Here is an 8,271-nt window from a genome sequence, read left to right as displayed (position 1 = left end):
TTTGCAATTGAAAGTAAAATTTTTGTTCGAAGCTGAAACCTGTCCTAGGATGCATAAAAATTCTGATCTTGAATGAGTTTACATCTGGATGCTCACTTTTGAATTGGTTGGATGCTTGAATGTGTTGGGGAAAGTGATTTTAATTCAAGTGGAACTTGTCTGTCCTTAATTAAAAATTACTCCTCAATGGTAGTGGAGTTACATTGAATAAAAAATCAGAATCTTCTAGCATGAGCATGGATCTCTGGGCGCCTAGGCAATCCGTTTGATTGAACGGTTTAATGTGAGTGGAGGATTAATCTTTTCGCAACGTTGGTTGACTGGAACTTATCCATTAGGTGTTCGATCATAACCTTGTGTTATTTATAGGAATTTGCGATTGTTCGATGTTATCTCCTGGTGTGAATAAAGATTCAATTAAATTGAAATTTTATCTGATTTAGCTAAATTAGATAATTTTTTACTAACGGATACACTTTTTTGAGCTAGTCGTTATCTTTAACACATGCAAAACGATTTGGATGTTATATGTTGTTATCTTATATTATCTTTGGTGAATTTTCTGAACACATTTAATTAGAGATAGGGTTTTGGTTGGATTGAATGTCTATCTTATTTTTTTTTTCATGAGAATTATCCGAAATTAATTTTTTTTCAAATCTCAAGGATAATTTTCATAAATTGGATTGAATTTTTGGATAAGGAAAGATGGATCCCCAATCTCATATTTTTGGCCACCCCTCTCATATTTTCGGAAAAATAAAATAAGATATAAAAAATTCAAAAAAATTAAAATATTGTGTTGCCCGATGGACTGAATTGATACAATTATAAAAGATTTACAACTGAATGGGCAAAAAAATAAAATAAAATCAATAAGTGCAGTACTGAATTGGTACATTGCAATAGATTTAGAACCTTTTTGGTAACTTTTCCCTATTTAAAAAAAAATAAATCTATTGTGTTGAAAATGTGTAACTTTCAATTGCGCAAGCTTGTATCATTTATGATCTATAGCTTTTCTGTGTGTAACAATTGTTTTCAATCTTGGACTAATTTTCACGCACTAAACTCAGTCAATCTTTCCAGGCTTATCATTCTGGTTTAAGTTAAGGATTCATACTATATTACTTCTTTAACAATTGCAAGTATACCTACCTCATCTAGGGCTGTGAGGACAATTGTTAATAAGATTTATTCTGTATTTTGTTTACGAAGGCTCGCCCCTAGAACCCCAGCTTGTAAACCAAAAAAACTTTCGAAATTGTACTAGTAAAAATTAGGAGACATTTTCCCAATAAAACTTGTGTCTCCCACATATTTATTGATCTCACGGAAAATCATTCATTCTTTTGAAATATGACGAACTATGTATGCATAAGAAACAACTTGGGTAAACATATTTCGCTTTTTTTCTTTTAATTTATCTTATATCATTTTAACTAGTATTCTTGTCTATACTCCACGTGGGTTTTATCTTTAATTTTTTTTTTGAATGTTGGAATATGATAAATGATTGTACTGTGTCAGGCATAGGCGAATTAATTCTGTTTTGCAATTCTGAATCAAGATATGTCGAGACATTTTGAAATATTTTTATCTTAGTATGTATGTATTGTGTTGTTTGTAGACCAATCAATTTAATTATATGTATGTAAATCATTACGTAGTCAAATTTTTAGTAATTTTTCCCACTTCATAACTACTATGCACAGTCAATTCTATTGCACGTAGAAAAAATTAGTTATATTTTTATTTGGCATATTCATTGAGGTTTCAAAGGATTTTCCCTTAATTTTTCACTTTCTTGAGAAAAATCTTGAAATTTTTTTTTGAAAAGAGAAGACTCGTTCCATTAGTAATCTCATATCCAGACACTTCTCGTGTTTCCATCTCTATTTAACATAGAAATGGAAACATGAAAGTAGAGGAATGGAAATATGGACAATTTTTGTGCCATTGGGAGTCAATTAAAGAGATAGAATCTTATCTGATCATAAGTTGCAGTAATAATAATCTACATTACCGCTTGAGAGATGTACTACATCTGTCGTATTTGATGGTCTGTTTTAAGTCCAAGATTGGCTTCTCATCACAAGACCTAGGTCAAATAATCCAAGCGAACTTGTAGTAAAGGAAGCTATTCTATTAAATTATGGACTGTCTCTTCAAGAGGAAAATTACCGAAAAAGTATTAAATATATTGCAAGTATGCCAATTCAATCATAAATTTTTTTTTTTTTGCCAACTTAGTCCTAACCCTTTTGCATTTATACTAATTCAGTCAATCCGGCAAATTTTAATTAGAAATTGTAGACATAGCTGCCGTCCAACCTATGTGGCATTAATTGTCAGCACTAACGTGAATTATTTTTACATTTTTTTAGTTTTTTTTTTCTCTCTCTTGTTTTCTTCTTCAGCTGGCAACCAGCAATGGACAAGGGCCTGCGAGGCTTGCCTTCACGGGGATGAGGTCACTCGAGGCTGTCGATGGTCGGCTTTGCCAAATTCGAGCGAAGGCTTGATAGAGGAAACCACTCACCCCTGCTCACCCACCTTTCTTTCGATCGCTACAGCTCAAAGGCTTGCCGATTGTGCCCTCCAGACACTTCTTGCACTCAGTTGTCGACTCATCCCTAGTACACAACACCAATCCGTACAACTTCATCTTAACCTCTGTTGGAAAATTTAGCATCGAATCGGATGAATAATCGAATCAGACTTAAGGTATAATAACACTCTCTTTAAGGGTTTATTCACATTACAATGTTGTTAATGGTTTTCGGTGAATATCCTCCAGGATACAACAAAATCTCAATGATAATAGCATATGACAATTCTTATATTTCTCTTGGATCTCTCTAAGAAACAATTGGAAAGAGTGGTTGTATTTCTCTTGAAAAATAAAAAGCAAAAAATGGAAAATGAAAGTTCTGAATTGAGCAAACACGTTTAGTAATATATATATAAAGTGTTTGAACGGACCCAACCTTTCAAAGGCTAAGGAGTTGTGTCCGAGTAGACATGACTTTTCAAAGGTTAAGAAGTTATGTCCGAACATTAGCCTAGTCGACGGGCCTTAGCAATAGCCAGAAATAGGCCAAAGGCTACGACCAGCAAGGTTGCTCTACAGGCCACAAGCGAGGTCACCCTCACCAAGACCTAGCAAGAGAGGACCCTGTCGACCTCGGGAGGCTTGCCCTAGCCAAATCCCGCGAGGTTGAGTCTTGCTAAAACCCGACGAGGGTAAGCCTCAACCAGGATCGGCGAGATCGAGTCTTACATGAACCTAGCAAGCCTGGCCCTTGTCGGCCTCGGGGAGACTCGCCCCTTGTTGGCAACCCTCACCTAAGGCCCACAAGGTCGCCCATCGTTAGATCCAGGCAAGGGTGGTGCGGTCGATCCTCGCCGATAGTTGCCTTTGGCCAGGCGTCGACTAGTGCGAGGCTCGGTGATCAACGAAGCAATAAGGAAAAAATAAAGAACGAAAAGAAAAATAATAATAAATAAAATAAAATATGCAAGATCATTGATAAAAATTTAAAAAATAATAAATATTGTCTACATAAGCATTGATTGTGCCACGTAGAACAGCTCGAGTTCACGTCAATGATTTTTAGCTAAAATTGACTAGCTAAGTGATTATATGGCTGCTTGCAAAATAGGCGTAGCCATCAAGCATATAGAATAACAACATGCCAAATCGAGATAGTCCTCTAAATAAGGAAACTGGAAGGTAAAGCTGAAGAAAAGTAAAATTCGATGCGGCATCGAGCAAAAGATATTATTACATGGCCTTATTATTACGTCACGAGACATGAACCCCCGTGAGCTAGTCAAACCAGCTGTGGATGTAACTTCTAATCGTGCAATCCATTTCCCGTGTGAAGAAAATTGAATCAACAGTCCCGGAGAGTCATCTTGTCATTGGTGATGTCAACATGGCGCTACTCAAGAAAAGTTCAGCAACGATCTAGCAATTTTGACTCAGCCGGAGGACTTGATTGTAATTTCCTTCAAAATTTTATTTTTTACTATATTAATCTAATTGATAGGTTTAGAGCCGAATAAATGTCAGACGAGACATTACCAAAGTTTGCCGCAATTGTACCTACTGGCACTAAGGGCTCTAACCAATGGAAACTTATAGAATACGTCCCTTAGGAGCCTCATCCACCAACTCAACCCGTCCTGCTGAACCCAACCCGACAAGAACGATGCCGTGATCAACGTCGCCATCCTCCACCTCCTCTCCCTCGTGTACCTCTCGAGGATGGAACCGATATCACACGTCTCGAGTTCGCCCCATTTGGAAATCAAGCTTCCGATATGCCGACCCAACACGACTGCGTCCTCGAGGGCCAAGCACCCACCTTGGCCCAGGTCTGGAGTCATGGGGTGCATCACGTCTCCGGTCACCGTGATGTTCGCGCGGGTCAGGTTCCCAAGGATGACGTCCCACGGGTAGCGGAACATCAACGGGGCCCTTGTCACGGTGGAATGGTCGGAGTGGCCGACGATGTCGAGGTACAATGGAGGGAAATCTTTGGCTAAATTGTCAGCCACTTCTCTTAGTAGTAAATTTGGGACTCCTCCCATGTCCGCACCTGAGATGAACGTGTCGATGAGTAAAAAATTGTTAGATAAAGGTTAAGTTGTTACTAGTCAAGCTTACATAAATCGGAAATAAAAAGATAAAAAGCAGCTTTTTCCCAAGTATAATTGCTGTGAGATACATCTACGAAACATTTTAATTTAACCGGTGATGTAGAAATCTATGCACAGTAATAATGGTAGGGAGGATGAGACCATATCCGAATGACAAATGAAAGTAACAATTATACTTTTATTGTTTCGCAGAAAATGAGTGATTTGAAATATATTTTCCTTAAAAATGACTGCATTTATCACTTGAATTCAATGAAACATATTTTCATTATTGATAGCAAATTATATCTAAACATTTGCATAGACTATGAAAATACATTTCGTCCATCCATTTCTATAAGAGATATAAGATATAATTTTTCAGAAAATATTTTTCAAATCATTCATTTTATGCGAAACAAACAGGACCTAAGTATCGCTAATTTTACTCTTACACGAGAAGTGTCAGTCCCAAAAAAATAAATATACCCTTTTATAGGACATACGAGCAAATACAAGAGGGATATATAAGGGAGTGTACCAATATCTTTTGGAGGAGCTTTGCAAACAAAGAACCATAAGATCTCCTTATTGTTGAGAGGCATAAAAACTTTGAGACATCCACGAATTGCCGAAGCTCATGGTTCAACCCGTGGCCTTGTGGGTACACGGCCAACCCGCGAATTCCAGACCGGCTCGAATCAACCGGCGCGCCAAGCCCTAACCAACGTGCTATCCTAGAATGCACTCCGTCACATCCAATAACAACCTACATATAGATGGCACGCATATTTTTATACAATATTAATCAATCAACAACAAATCCTCCACAAGCATGAGAAGTTATGATACCTTAGACTTGATGATATTTCCATCTTCAAGCGCGAGGATACAAGCAGAGGAGCCTTGTTCCTCTTGCATTTCAATGGAAATGAGCTTTGAAGAGAAACGGGTGGTATTAGGAGGCAATTCCTCTGCCAAGACCTCTAATAAGACTTTTCGGTGCACCACTCTTTGTTAATCTCCACTCCTAGGAAATGTAAAAAATTGTGTAAATTCTTAACCTTTTTGCATCACACAAATAGGCTTTAATTTTTTTTTTCATCTAGCTACAATTAGCTCCTTAAACCATTATACACGGTGTTGCAACTTTTGTACGCAAAATTTTAGGCTTTTGTGAAAATTCAATGATCTTTACGGATGTTCATGGGCCTTACCATAGGATTTTCACAAAACCCCAAATTTGTTTTTCATCGAATGTACTTCATCTAACAGAGTAATGAATATTGAATCCAATGTTTCTTTTGGCAAACCAAGAAGGAAACACATACGACAAATCAAAAATAGACGGTGCATTGATCGAAATGAGCAAGTTTCAGAGTTGCAGTACCCTTTTTGCTTGCATCATAAAGCACTTCCTGAATGGCTTTGCTCTTCACATCGGTTACGTCCATAAAGGTGAGGTGACATTGAGGGATCCAAGCGGTCCATTTCAAAATGGACGGCCCGGATTCATCCACATCACCTTTTAAAAGGAGGAAATTTTTTGGTAGGAAATTTCAAAATTTTAAAAAAAGTGACGTGGATCAATCTGCGCCATCCAATGTTAGGGGATCCGGTTCCCGGTTACGTAACCCCTAATGCATGAGCAAAAAATTAATTCTGGGAAGTTCAATCTAATAAGAATTAATTAAGTAAAAGGAATTAATTATGCATTGTGCATCTGCGTCGCTTCGGCCAATATCTAATTTACCTCTCTTTTTTTCACAATGACAAAGATGAAAAACCTTACTTGAAAAAAGGTTCGTAAATGGATGCGAGCCTATCAAAAACCCCAAGCGCGGCGAGCGCGTGCCATGCATTGGGGAAGAGGGCTATGGCCGTGCCGGTGGCTCTCAACCCCTCTGCTCTCTTGGGCAACAATGCTTGTACACCGACCTTATTGAGGGCCACCGCCGTCGCTAGGCCCGCGATGCCTGCTCCAACGATTACAACCACCTCCATTTGGAAAAGCAACCGTTGGCCTTTTTCTTCTTTTTACGATCTTTTCTTGTTAATTAGGTGAGATCATGGTGTTGATCTATTTGAGCTATTTCAGAGTGCCAATTATGTTTCTTCTTATAGCTGTTGTGGGCGGTCGCAGAGCTCTAATGACGAGCTCTATTTGATTTCTCGTTTGACCAGATATGTGAGCTGCAAAAATAGAGAATAAAATTTTTGGCGTTCTAGAAACGAGCACAAGACAAATGTCTCTTAGCTGGAGCATTGCTCGTTTAACGAATGATTGATACCACGCAAAATCTCAAACTAGTACACTTATAACAAATTTATTTCAAATAATTTTTTTACCATCAAATATCTCAAACTCATATACCCACACAAACTAATTTTTTGATCGCTTAAAATCCTAAACTAGTACACCTGCAATAAATTTACCCTTCGTTAGTTTTCGCTAAATTGGGTTAATACCACAAAAAATCTAAACCGATAGCACATGCGACAAACGAAAGGTAAAACCCCAAACTATTACACCTATGAACTGTTACGTCTCATCCAACTTAGTAATTTGACAATAAAATTTATCGAAAACTAATAGGGATAGATTTATTACGGATGTATCAGTTTGGTATTTTTTGTAGTCAGAAAATTTCTTTTGGATAAATTTGTTATAAGTATACTAGTTTAAGATTTTGGTGGCATTAACTTTTTAGTAAAATGTTAAATGCAAAGTATTTGCTCAAAGGTTCAATAAGTGAGCAGCCCCTGACCTTTCTTTTGGAGGGAATACGACAAAGCAACGCAAGGAAAAAGAAGCTACTTTTACAAAGGGGCATGACGGTTGCGAAATAATATATGGTGGCCACGTATAGACAAGGTCTGGTTTTGATATGAGACGCCAATACATTAGAGGAGTTACGCAACTTTTTGAACCCATCCTAGGCGTGCGCGCGTATGTGTATATATATTGGAATGTATGTCCATGGGAAGTGTATGTAATGAACATCATTAGGTGAATATGAAATGGAAGTGGTATGTTTATAATAAATGCGCTTCGTCCTAATGATATGTGTTTAGTGTGATGTTTTGACTTCCGCTTGCATTAGAAGATTAAAAGCGCATGTTAGAAAGTGACGTTTTGGCGCATTACATCTAGCCCACTCTACTCATCAATTTCAGATCTGCTTCCGTCACCAGTCCAATTTATATTTAGATGAATGCTATGCTATGTTATGCTATGCAATGCAGAAAATCGAACTAACCTATATGAAAAATATATGAGCATGTCCTGATATTTTTGGTTAGGGGCCGCAATCCATGTATTATTTAGTATCTTTCTATTCTTTTTGAAAAGTGGCATATGTTGACACATAAAATAATCTGGTAGTCAATAAGCACATGCTTGGCATGTGAGCAAAGGTGAACATGTGAAAGGCTCGCGAGCCTGGCAAACAATGTCAATAAGCATAAGAGTCAACATATGATAGGTGATATTGATGTTCGTCAGCACTGAATATTCAGTTGTTGAAATACGATGACGGATAATCGATAGCCACTAATTTAACGTCGGTGACGTACATTTATCGAAACGGCTTCTAGATACCCATAACAATCAGACCAAAGTCA

General features: G+C 37.6%; 1 pseudogene; it reads right to left on the bottom strand.

Annotated features, from left to right (window-relative positions):
- Positions 1-4,086: 4,086 nt before the first annotated feature.
- Positions 4,087-6,651, bottom strand: LOC115729939 (annotated as a pseudogene).
- Between the last annotated feature and the right edge of the window lie 1,620 nt (positions 6,652-8,271).

This window comes from Rhodamnia argentea, chromosome 5, assembly GCF_020921035.1.
Source record: "Rhodamnia argentea isolate NSW1041297 chromosome 5, ASM2092103v1, whole genome shotgun sequence".
NCBI classification, from domain to species: Eukaryota; Viridiplantae; Streptophyta; class Magnoliopsida; order Myrtales; family Myrtaceae; genus Rhodamnia; species Rhodamnia argentea.
Note: the sequence above shows the minus strand (reverse complement) of the source record. Positions and strands in the feature narration are given on the sequence as shown.